We start from the raw sequence: 12,331 nt of genomic DNA on the forward strand, positions 1-12,331 counted from the left end.
AGTGCCTGGAGTGCAGGGAGCACTCAGTAAGCACTGACTACTCTTCTTCGGAGTCCTATCCATCCTCTTGCTCTGCAATCTGAACATGTGTTAAATACTTTGACCTACAACACCTCTTTCTCTGCACAGCTAAGCCTGTCCTGCAAGGCTCAACCCAGATGTGACCTTCTCCATGAGGGGTTTACCTGAAACCCACCCATCTAATTTCCTTCCCCTTCTGAAAACCTACAGCAAGTAGCCTTACTCTTGGGCCCTTCACGGTGAAAGCTCCTGAGTGTCTGCCCCACTGTAAGATGCCCTGGACTTGGCTGACGACATTTACGGACAGGCCCCACGCCTGATTCATCTTTGTGTTCGCCACACAGTCCTGCGTAGGGCAGAACGTTGGTAAATATTTGCTGAGCGAAAGAACAAATTTTTGGAGGAAAGGCAAGAGAGAGTTCCAAGCTTTGAAGACTAAGGACCCAGCACCATGGTGTAACTGAGCAACAGGACAGAGATGAATTTGTCCCGGGACACACCGGAGAAGTAAAGAAAGTTTTATTCCAAAGGAGCACTGAAGCCAAACTACACAAAGTAAAATGAAGTCAGCCTCCTCCTGTCTACTGCAAGTGAAGCCTGGCTGCCCCTACCAGAGCCAAGAGTGGCCGCCATTTTAAACAAATAAGTCATGCTGCCTCTAGGCACAAACAGCCCTCCAGGCTTCAATCCTGAGGGGAGGGGACTTATATATCCTGTGCTTGAAAAACTAGATCTTGGATCCCAAGAGGCTATTCTAAACTTCTACCAGGCATGTCTGCTTAGCAGTTCACTCCTTAAAAGCCTGTGCTGGTAACAAGTACAGCTGCATTCTTAATCACTTACACCCCACAACCAACTAAAGATAGCTTGAGGAGGTCTGCCATATGCCAAATTCTTCTTTTAAATAAGAACACAAGAACCGTTCATGCAAGAAAAATTCAGTCATGGCCGTAAGAAAAGGGAAAGACTTGGCTTTTCTTTGTTTTGAATGAAATACTGACAGAGAAAAATTTTGATATAGAAACAGATGCTCATTATATCCTGACCCTCCATTCGCCAGACTTATGTGATCGACACGGCCTGGCCTATGAGACCCTCACCCCAGCATGGATGGAAACCCTGAAGATGACCCAGGCCGGCCAGAAGTCAGCCAACAGCAATACCAAGTAATAGACCCAGGCCTCGTAGCCACCCTCTTGAACAAATAAGATACATTAACTCTTCTTCTTGGCAACTGGCATAGGTGGTTTAGGACATCTTTCTTTTCCTTTTTATCCAAATCCTACCAATCTATCAAGGCAAAATTGAATCCCCTTCTCTTCTGTGAAGCTTCTCTCAAGTGCCTAAAACCAAGGTAAAAGTCTGACATAGAGGGGTGGGATGGGACGGGAGGTGGGAAGGAGGGTCAAGAGGGAGGAGACATTTGTAAACCTATGGCTGATTCGTGTCAACGTTTGGCAGAAACCAACACAAAACTGTAAAGCAATTATCCTTCAGTTAAAAATAAATAAATTTTTAAAAAAGAGATAAATCTCCCCTTTCTCCCATCAAATTTCTACAATGTTTTTGGCACTTTTTTGACCTTTGTTCACAATACAAGGTAACGTAATTATATTTAATTCAGACTCTGACCTTTCTAACCAGACTGCCAGCTTCTTGAGGATGGGACTCTTAGTTAGACTTCTTCAGACATGGCACTTCCTCCAAAGCATGTGATAGGGTTATCTGCAGCCTCAGAGGATATACAGGTACAAACACTTTTCCAGTGAAACCACTGATGCACAGCCCTTCTGCCATCAATTTTAGTGATTATCCACTGACTTTCTCAGGCTTAGCTCTCTTACATCACCTTCCACAATTTCACTCCTCACTCCTCCTTAAATAATATATGACATTTTAATTAAATCAAGATTTGGTGGTACAGTGGTATGATTATTGGCTTCAATGGTGGCTCAGATGGTAAAGAATCTGCCTGCAAAGCAGGAGACCTGGGTTTGATCTGTGGGTTGGGAAGATCCCCTGAGAAGGAAATGGCAAACTCCAGTATTCTTGCCTGGAGAAATCCTTGGACAGAGGAGCCTGGGAGGCCCCAAGCCATGGGGGTCACAGAGTCAGACATGACTGAGTGACACTTTTACTTTAGTATGATTATATAAATATTTGAAGTGGACCTTGTAAAATGTGATGGTTATGTTTTCTTTCTTATAAGCTTTGTTTTATTCCTACATTAAAAACGGGCCTTCTTTTAAAATGGTTGCTTACTTTTCAGTGTATCGATTACTATTTTATCTACACCCTGGGCCAGAGCTGAAAAACGTGCTCTCAATAGGATCAAAAGCATTTCTGCTCAAAGTGCCACCCCTTCTGGGACCATCCATCCTGCACCACGCCCTCTAGACTGGCTGCATGGCTGCAGCTTCTTTCCTCTATTTCTGTTCTGTGCTGGATTTCTGGATTGTGTGGTGTTCTCTTTCTTTCTCCCAAGCCCTGATGGAATGGTCTTTCACTCCCAGTTTTTGGTTCAGGACTGCATTGGAACCCTAGCCTTTAGAATTCTGTAGCAGAAACTGCCATCTATCCCACCCCCAACTTTGCACCACCCACCCAGCAGGCAGTCTGCTTTCAGCTTTCTCTGCTAAGCCAGCATTCACACACTGGCATTTCATCTTGCAAGATTTGGTTGCTATCTCTCTGGGAGGTTTCTGGGTTCATACTGTTTTCATTCCTCACTGTCATTTTATTAGGGTTTTGGGAAGAAGCAGATATATAAATACATACACTTGTTAGTTTACTATGTTTAACCAGAAGTCAAGGACTGAATGTTTACAAACAGAATTACAAGGTCAGTCACCATGTATTATACCATTTTTTCTTTTCCCTTCTAGCATCAAGTACAAAGATTCATAAGTAGTGGGAGCTCAAGAAGTATTTGCCAGTAGTGGTGGGTCAATAATTTAATTAAATCAATGCTGACATTTAGACCACTCACTGATTATAAATGGTAAAGCAATCAGGATATTAAAACATAAATATCCATTCATTTTCTTAGGTAACTCTAAAGGTACATGTAGCAACTTGACCACTACTAGGAGCACCTTGGAGAAGGCAATGGCACCCGACTCCTGTATTCTTGCCTGGAAAATCCCATGGATGGAGGAGCCTGGTAGGCTGCAGTCCCTGAGGTTGCTAAGAGTCGGACACGACTGAGCGACTTTACTTTGACTTTTCACTTTCATGCATTGGAGAAGGAAATGGCAACCCACTCCAGTGTTCTTGCCTGGAGAATCCCAGGGACGGGGGAGCCTGGTGGGCTGCCGTCTATGGGGTCACACAGAGTTGGACACAACTGAAGTGACTTAGCAGCAGCAGTAGCAGCAGGAGTACCTCACCTTCCAACATGGTAAAAAGACTTCTTTGCAATACAACAAAGCAAAAAAATCTTTAAGAATAATATGTTTATTTTGTTATTTGGGGGCTTCCCTGGTAACCCAGCTGATAAAGAATCTGCCTGCAATGCAGGAGACCCCAGTTTGATTCCTGGGTTGGGAAGATCCACTGGAGAAGGAATAGGCTACCCACTCCAGTATTCTTGGGCTTCCCTGGTGGTTCAGCTGGTAAAGAATCTGCCTGCAGTGTGGAGTGCAGAATTCCATGGACTATTCCATGGGGTCACAGAGTCCGACAGACTGAGTGACTTTCCCTTTTGTTATTTTACTTTTTGCCCAAACAGTCATGAATAAATACCAACTGTTGGCAGAACGCCAAAGTTCTTTGCATTCAAGATAAAGTCATTCATTAATTTAACAACTACTTAAGATTCTACTGTACTGAAATTCAGGTACTTTCTAGGTGACACTAGTATACTCTAGAGAAGACAAATGTGGTTCCTGCGCATGTACAGGCAGACTGACCATGAACATATAAATCAATAGACAGTGGTACCTCCTACCCAAATTTAAAGTTGGACTACTGAGTGAATGGTGTGTCATTTGTCAGTGACAGGGAGAAGGGGGTGAATGGGCTGCCCAGCTCCAGGAGAGTGGAAGGTCTGTTTTGGACATTTAAATTTAGATGTATCTTAGACATCCATGTAGTGATACCGACACAAATCTGGAGCTCTGGGAATCGCCAGCCTGGAGGAATCAACCTGAGTCATCTGTACACAGAATAGTACATAAAGCCATTAGACGAAATGGCACCTGGGGGTGGGGGCGCATTCCGGCACCTAAGGAGATGAAGCCTTAGTAATAAACACATAGTAATTCCCATCAGAGTTCACTACGCAATCACAGCATCTTAAGACAAAGTAGATGTTAAGTGTACACCTATATGAGTGCCTGAATTACAGCAATGTAATTCCACAAAGCAGCTGCATCTGAAGTTATTAAGATCAACAGGCAAGGTATAGGTATGCAAAAAAATCATAATTAAGGTTTTTACTTTGCAAGACGGCAGAAAATTTGTGCCAGTATTAACCAAAAAAGGGTTAGAGGCTGATGAGCACATTTGGTCAAAGTGAGAAACAGAAATGAATCTACCATGTTTGGGGCATTTTATACCTCTGCCAAAGAATTTATTGGCACAATCCTTACTTTTAACTAACACTGAACCAACTAGCATTTGATTTACATCCAAAATCCCAAATACATCCCCAGAAGCCAAATATAAAGCATCAGACTTCACTCAAGGTCCACAGTGAATCCTGAAACGTCCAAGTTTCAAGAAGCAGCTATACTTGGCAGTACTGTTTGTCATGTACAAACCAAACAATGGCCCTCCTAAGGAAACAACTATTTCCAGAAAGGATAAAGTATAGGAGGAGGCTTCCATGGTAGCTTAGAGTAAAGACTCTGCCTGCAATGCAGGAGACCCAGGTTCCATCCCTGGGTCAGGAAGATCCCCAGGAGAAGGAATACTCACTCCAGTATTCTTGCCTAGAAATTTTCATGGACAGAGGAGCCTGGCTACTCAAAATTTGGTCCAAAGCGCAGCCTGCAGCAGTATCAGGAAAACTTCACACATCATTGACTGGAGACATATATGGCTTTTGCTACTAGAACATTATTGTATATGTCTTTTGCTACAGGAACGTTATTGATCGGAGATACAATTAACATCACTGTGGAAAGCTGTTAGAGCTTAAAACTGATCAAGGGTTTATTATACAACTTATGATTGTTGTTATCATTCACATTTTGCGCCATTAGATTTTTGTTCCAACCTTGTGTATAGTGTATATTATAAATGAAAGTATAATACTGTAAAATTTTCAAGTGACACATTACAAAATTTCTCATTTCTACAAGAGCCCTCCTTTGTCCTTTCTACAAGGACAAAGATCACCTTGTCCGCTATCAGGTAAAATAAAAGAATATATTTTAAAGGAAGTAATACCCACAGGACTTAAAAAAAAAAGCTGCCAGAAAGCACAATCTGCTCTTCCGGGGGAAAGCACACAGTATACTTGTAATAGATGTTCTGTTCCCTGCACAGAGATGCCTGCTATACTGCCTATCACGCTCTCACGAATTATTACAATGCTTTAGTAAGATATACACAACGTTTCAAATAAATACATTACATGCAAAAAAAGTTGTTGATATTCAAACAGGGGTGCTTCAATATTCACTTACAAAACAAATCACCGGCCCTAGGCATTAGTTTCTGCAAAATCCCCCAGTCAACATCAGAAATACAGGCTTGCAGCCCGCTGAATTGGAACTTGTAGCTCAACAAGATCCCCCCACCAGGTGACTCACATCCTACTTTCATGCCCTGGTCTAAAAGGCCTGGACCTCAAGGCACTTGCTCGCACTATGCTGGTCAGACCAGTAATTAGGTGAATATGATATTTAAACACTTTATTCCAGAAGCAGCAGCATTGTCAGTGTGAAAAAAAAAGGTACATTCATGCTCATTATACTCCCCTTTAAGAGTTCTAAGGATTGTGTGTAAGCAGGCAACCACGTAAAATAAAGTTAAAAGCTGTAACCACATATACTCACAAAGTTAACCACATATATTAAATATATTAATGAATTACAGGGGAACTAAGTAAGCACAAGTATATACAACATATCTTTAACCAAACCAAGTTGTTTCAAAAGTTTGTCTCTTATTGGACAGCTGAACAGTCTCAGTAAAGACAGTTTTCTTGGGGATTTTTCTCAAGGAGCACGTATAATCTAACATTAGATGCTCATTCCTACTGGATCTCATTCATTCATTTGGCAGATCTTGCTTAACCAGGCACTAAATGCAGCAACAAACAAAACAGGCAAACTGCCCACTGTCCACCTGGAACTAAACCCTAGGGTACACAGATAAGAGTGGACCTGGGGTCTCTGGAATTGGAGAGTCAACAATCCCCTCCACCACACACACAAGTCTGGGACACAAGATCTAGGAGAAGCCACTGAGCAGCAAAGAGTACAAGTGCAGGTCTACAAAACTTCGAGTTCAGTTCAGTTCAGTCGCTCAGGCGTGTCCGACTGAGACTCCATGAATCGCAGCACGCCAGGCCTCCCTGTCCATCACCAACCCCTGGAGTTCACCCAAACTCATGTCCATCGAGTCGGTGATGCCATCCAGCCATCTCATCCTCTGTCGTCCCCTTCTCCTCCTGCCCCAATCCCTCCCAGCATCAGGGTCTTTTCCAATGAGTCAACTCTTCGCATGAGGTGGCCAAAGTACTGGAGTTTCAGCTTCAGCACTGGTTTCTTGCAAATGCAGGCATGACAGTCATCCCACATACAGGTCCCCAACTTGGACATCAGCCTTTTCCTTCTGCCAAACTAATCTCTCCTTCCCTCCCCAACAACTGGCCTGGAAACCTTTCTTGGTTTCATTCCCCACTTCCCTCCCATCTTTGGTGCAGTATTTACACAATGTTATAAATATGATTAGAAACGATGGGGATGACAATGGCAGCTTGCTAACGTTTACCACGCATTTTCTTCCGTGCCAGGTGATCTATTGATATTTAACTGTACCTCCATCAGCCCACTTTCCAGAAGAGGAAATTAAGGCTCAGAGTTTATGCAATTGCTCTAGGTCACCTGACTAACAAATGGCCGAATCAGGACTCAAACTGCCTTCTTACAGCACGTCTCAGTTCGGTGGAGGCAAGTACAGAATTGACATAAAAATATTGATAGAGAAAGCTGTTTCTCAGGGAGTTACTGAAATATCCTTCTCATCTTTCCTTTTATCACTAAAATAGCAGTTAACAAGGGCCAGTGCTGTCGATTCCCGTTTTCCTTCTTGCTTAGTTCTTTTCTTCTGACTCGAAAGGATTCCGAGCTAAAATGTTAAAAAATGATTCTTTTTTTCCTTCATCATGAATTCGTTACAAATACAAAGTAACTGTGAATGATTGTCCAAAGGAGCAGGATGAAAACTCCCCCACCCAATTAAGTCCAATACACACACCTGAACTTAATGGGCCTTCAACACCCCCAGAAGATTAATCAGCACTCGTTGGGCTCTGCTGAACACAAAGGCGATTTTGTGGGAGGAATGCTGGGAGCAATCCTCTTTTCTGTGATTACACCTCGTTTTATAACAATGTTCAGACATTTGGTTTGAGCAAGTATAGTAATTACATTTCTCACTTTGAACTAATTTAAGCAGCTACATCTGAGCTCCTCCACAAGTCCTCACACTCATTGGCCCTCCTCCTCCTACCCGGATCCCGCCTGTCTGAGAAGACCTCTTTGCCCAGGGACCGTCCTCACTTTCTTGCAGGGGCTTTTTGTGCTTCAAAACTAATTCTGCAAGCTGACCCCTACAATGGGCAGCAACCCCCCAAATACACACACACCCTTTCTTCCTGGCACTCATTTGGATGATCCCCGTGGGGACAGAAAGCCACCAAGCCGCCCAGACTTCCCTGCCATCCCACTGTGTCACCTGGGGCTCCACTTCCTAGGAGCCTTAGTGTCCCCATCTGTTAAATGGCACTTCCGGCCTAGATGTTGTTGATGGACACTCTTTGGAGCTCCTGATGCTACCCCCAGGTTGGAAGAGCAACAGCCCAGAGGTGGATGCCAGCCCTTCAGAGCCCAGGCAAAACGCCCGGAGCCACAAACACCATCCCAGAGGCAGTAAATCCCTCAGCTTGTGCCCCACAGAGAAAACATGAGAAAGTACGCTTCCTAATCCTGCTCACCCAAAGCTCCACCCACACACTTTGCAGTCCTTCAACCTCCTTAGAATTCACTCTCCGTGGCGGTCAAGATTAATTAATCAAAATGTTCAAAATGCAGTAAGCAACACCAGTGTCCACCCCCTCCTCCTCCCCTAAATCGAAGAGCCTAGTTTTGCAAAGTGAAACCCACATTTTTATCTGTGCACCCACTCTTGTCTCAAAGATGTCAAAGAGCTTTTAGAGAGGCCGTGACGATGGGACGGGCTAAGTGGTCGTGGAAACCAAGTCCACCACTACACCCTCTGTGCACCACACCTGAAATGTCCTGACTTTTTATCTCTGGGGAGGGTCTTTTCTATTGAGGTCAGGGGCAGATGGCAACAGACTTCAGGGTGTGTTTTTATTTCCCTTTCCTTCTGCTTGACAAACCAGCCCTCTGGGCTGCAGGTGTGACAGGTCAGAAATAGTTAACATCAAGTTCTCCTTTGCTGGGAGCGAACCTGTTCCACCAGAATGGCCAGATAAAGGGAGCCGCCACTTCCTTAGAGATAAGATCGCTGTTCTGCACTCAGACCTGAGTGAGGCAGGGCGGGCCACCAGCCACTCGCCCGCCCACCGCTCAAGCGGGCTTCTGCTTCAAGTCACTGGACACTACCTGGGGCAGTGAAAAGTTGAATCTCTTTCTTAAATGGGGCATTCAGCAACTTAATTCATGGTTAACTGTCACACAATGCAGCCTCTGACCTCACAGCTAATGTTAACAATGAAAAACTCCCAAATCACAATGACTTCTTAACAACAAATGGCTCCCCCTCGCCGTGTGTGCCTGCTGCACACTCGAGTCTGTGTGGTGGGGAGGTGGGCAATTAACATCTATGCCTGAATTCGAGGGAAACATTGTCTGCAGCGAAAACCCATCAAATGACAATCTTTAGAGACATTTAAATTCTCCTTGTCAAGTAAAGATTCAGTGAGAGGGGGTTTGATTGACCCTGAAGCTGTGTGGCCACAGATGCAGGAGAAAAGCTAGTAAAATCAAAGAGGTGGGTGCACGGCACACAAAGCTTCTCTCTGATCCAGGTTGAGTGAAGGGATGCTGCTTATTTCAAGTAATTTTATGCTGAATCTTTTTTAAAAAAAGATTTCTTGGCCATGCAGCGTGGCATGTGGGATCTTAGTTCTCTGACCAGGGATCGAACCCATGCCTGCTGCGTTGGAAGCACAGTCTTAAGCATGGGACCACCAGGGAAGTTTCCATGCTGAGTCCTGCTGTACAGAAGATTGTCACACACACCTGAACGCACGTGCTCTGCAAATCTAGATGTTGGTGTCTGTTTTGCTTAAATCAAAAGACCAACTTGAATTTGGATCCTGCTGTCCTTTTACCTGTGAAGACACTGTATTGGCTCAAGCTTCACCTGGGGAGCACAGGTAACTCCCCAGAACTCCAGTTCCAGAACAAGTCTCCCTTTGGCTGTTGGCAGTGTCTTAAATCTTAAAATACTACTACTAACACAAAACGGTGTGACGCCCCGGTTGTAATTTTACTCTCCAGAACGAACAATAAAAATATCAAAAGCTGGGCGAGGAAGCAGAGGACTAAAAGGGCAGGAAGAAAAAAAAAAGAATGTTATCAGAACGTTATGACATAGCCCACGTGTGGAGGGTAACTCCCCAGCATGCCATCACCCCAGGCCAGGCCTCTGTTCCTCCACTTTCCTCCTTCTTTCTCAGAGTCCCTTAGGGTATCTTACACCATCACAAATCCTTGGCAAAGTCTAGAATCTTGGTAGTCAATAAACCAAATGGGTGAGGGGCACTAGATCCCCCATGCGCACTCACTTGGCTTCGACAGGATTTACCTGTCTCTGTTTCAGCTCGAGAGAGTTCCTCACAAATCCAGTCTCTTGGGTCCCTTCTCCTGTCTCGCTGGGGCTGTTTATCAGACGGGCATGATCTGTCCCTTCTGTTTACACCTTGCGTGCGTGCTCAGTCGCCTCAATCGTGTCTGACTCTTTGCGACCCTTGGACTGTAACCCTGCCACATTCCTCTGTCCACGGGATTCTCCAGACAGGAATACTGGAGTGGGTTGCCATGTCCTCCTCCAGGGGATTTTCCTGACCCAGGGGTCGAACCCATATCTCTTATGTCTCCTGCATTGGCAGGCAGGGTTCTTTACCACTAGCACCACCGAGGAAGCCCATAAAAGGTATGTGTGCACATGTGCTGAGTCGCTTCAGTCGTGTCCGACTCTTTGCGACCCTATGACTGAGCCAGCCAGGCTCTTCTATCCAAAGGATTCTCCAGGTAAAAATATGGGAGTGGGTTGCCATGACCTCCTCCAGGGGATCTTCCCGACCTAGAGATTGAACCTGAATCTCCAACATTGGCAGGCAGACTGTTTACCACTGAACCACCTAGGAAGCGAACTGGTGGTAGAGCTGCAAATTGCTCAGCCAGCCCTAAAGTCCCCTTTCAAGGCTTTTGTGTACAAAATCCCAGTCTCCAGTCCCAGGAATCTGTCAGGTTTTCTGGAGTTTTCCTTCAGCCTATAAATACTGCCCCGATGCTGGCTTTCATCATAGCCCTCATCCTTTAATCCATACCCTCAGGAACAGCAGGAGACTCAAGTTTAATCCCTGGGTCAGGAAGATCCCCTGGAGAAGGAAGTGGCAAGCCACTTCAGTATCCTTGCCTGGGAAATCCCACGGACAGAGGAGCCTGGCGGGCTACAGTCCATGGAGTCACAAGAATCACACACGACTGAGTGACTAAACCACCACCAGGCAATTAACAGTGATTTCAACATCGTAGATGCCAATTACAGAGCACCTCTTCGTGGATTCTTAGGAACATACATCATCGGACTTAATACTTACAACAGCCTAGGAAAGGAGATATTATGGTTTCTCTTTTACTTGAGGTTTTGAATGGTTCAGGTGATTTACCCCTGGTCACATGGCTAATAAGTAACAGAGAGGAGGTGACATCAGGCCTGCCTCAGTCTAGAAGGACGTTGATACAAGGAGGCCCCTGGGGCTACTGAACACCTGGAATACAGCTGGTCCAAACGACGTGCTCTACAAGTGTAAAATATACACTGCCTTTCAAAGGTGTTGTATCCAAAATGCAAAATATCTCAATAACAATTTTTATTATTGATTACATACATATTGAAACAACTATTTAGACAGGTTGAGTTAAATAAATAAAATTTATTAAAATTAATCTCACCTATTTATTTTTTTTAAAACACACTGCTCCCAGACCATTTAATGTCACTTATGCAGTTCCTGAGGTATTTGCATTGGACAGCACTTGTCTAAATCCTCCAGTCTTTACAGAGAGGTCCTACTGCCTCCCTGCTTTCCTGCAGTAATGCAGCTCTTTAGTAATTTACATGTTGTACACTATTTTAAAAAGAACAGAGACTGTGGTGGTCCAGTGGCTAAGAGTCTGTGCTCCCAACGCAGAGGGCCTGAGTACAATCCCTGGTTAGGAAACCAGATCCCGCATGCTGCAACTAAGAGTTTGAATGCCGCAACTAAAGATTCCACTTGCAACTGAGACCTGGCGCAGTCAAATATATAAACAAAAATATTAAAAAAAATAAATCCACCTCAACAGTCTCACCTACAGTAATAAAAACTTAGTTTCCGGATGAAGATTTCAAGAATAATTTTTAATGCAAAGTAAAAAAAAAAAGTATAAATTCACATACAGATGTCAGAATCTGCAAGCAGCCTAGACAGGGCTGTCCCTCGTCCCTGCAGTGCCAGGATCTCCAACATGGTCTTGGCATTTGGTCAAACCTCCTTCTCAGGCAGTCTCCCTTTTAAAATTTAACTTAATTTTCAACTTTTTTATTTTGTATTGGGGTAGAGCCGATTAAACAATGTTGTGACCGTTTCAGGTAAACAGCAAAGGGGCTCAGCCACACATATACATACATGTATCTGTTCTCCCCCAACCTCCCCTCCCATCCAGTGCTCGGGCAGTCTCCCTTTTATCTCTATTTGCACTTACCATCTTGGTTCTTGACCTCAATAGATGAAAATGGTTCTCAAATCATATCAAAAGGGGACCTAGCTTTTTGCTCCTAAGGATGAGAATTTCATAGATGAGAAGGTAGGGAAAAGATGTCAGGCACTGAATCTACA

General features: G+C 44.3%; 1 protein-coding gene across 5 annotated transcripts in view; it reads right to left on the bottom strand.

The window, feature by feature from the left end:
* SPRED2 (sprouty related EVH1 domain containing 2) overlaps window positions 1-12,331 on the bottom strand; it is a 124,067-nt gene that overhangs the window by 91,686 nt on the left and 20,050 nt on the right. Inside the window, exon 2 of one of the 5 annotated variants that reach the window (XM_044926068.2) lies at window positions 12,198-12,270. The exons of the other annotated variants lie outside the window; for them this stretch is intronic. The gene's annotated coding sequence lies outside the window, so the exon portion shown is untranslated. The remainder of the gene's footprint in view (window positions 1-12,197; window positions 12,271-12,331) is intronic. 5 annotated transcript variants of the gene reach the window in all.

The sequence above is a fragment of the Bubalus bubalis genome, chromosome 12 (genome assembly GCF_019923935.1).
Source record: "Bubalus bubalis isolate 160015118507 breed Murrah chromosome 12, NDDB_SH_1, whole genome shotgun sequence".
In the NCBI taxonomy this organism is placed as follows: Eukaryota; Metazoa; Chordata; class Mammalia; order Artiodactyla; family Bovidae; genus Bubalus; species Bubalus bubalis.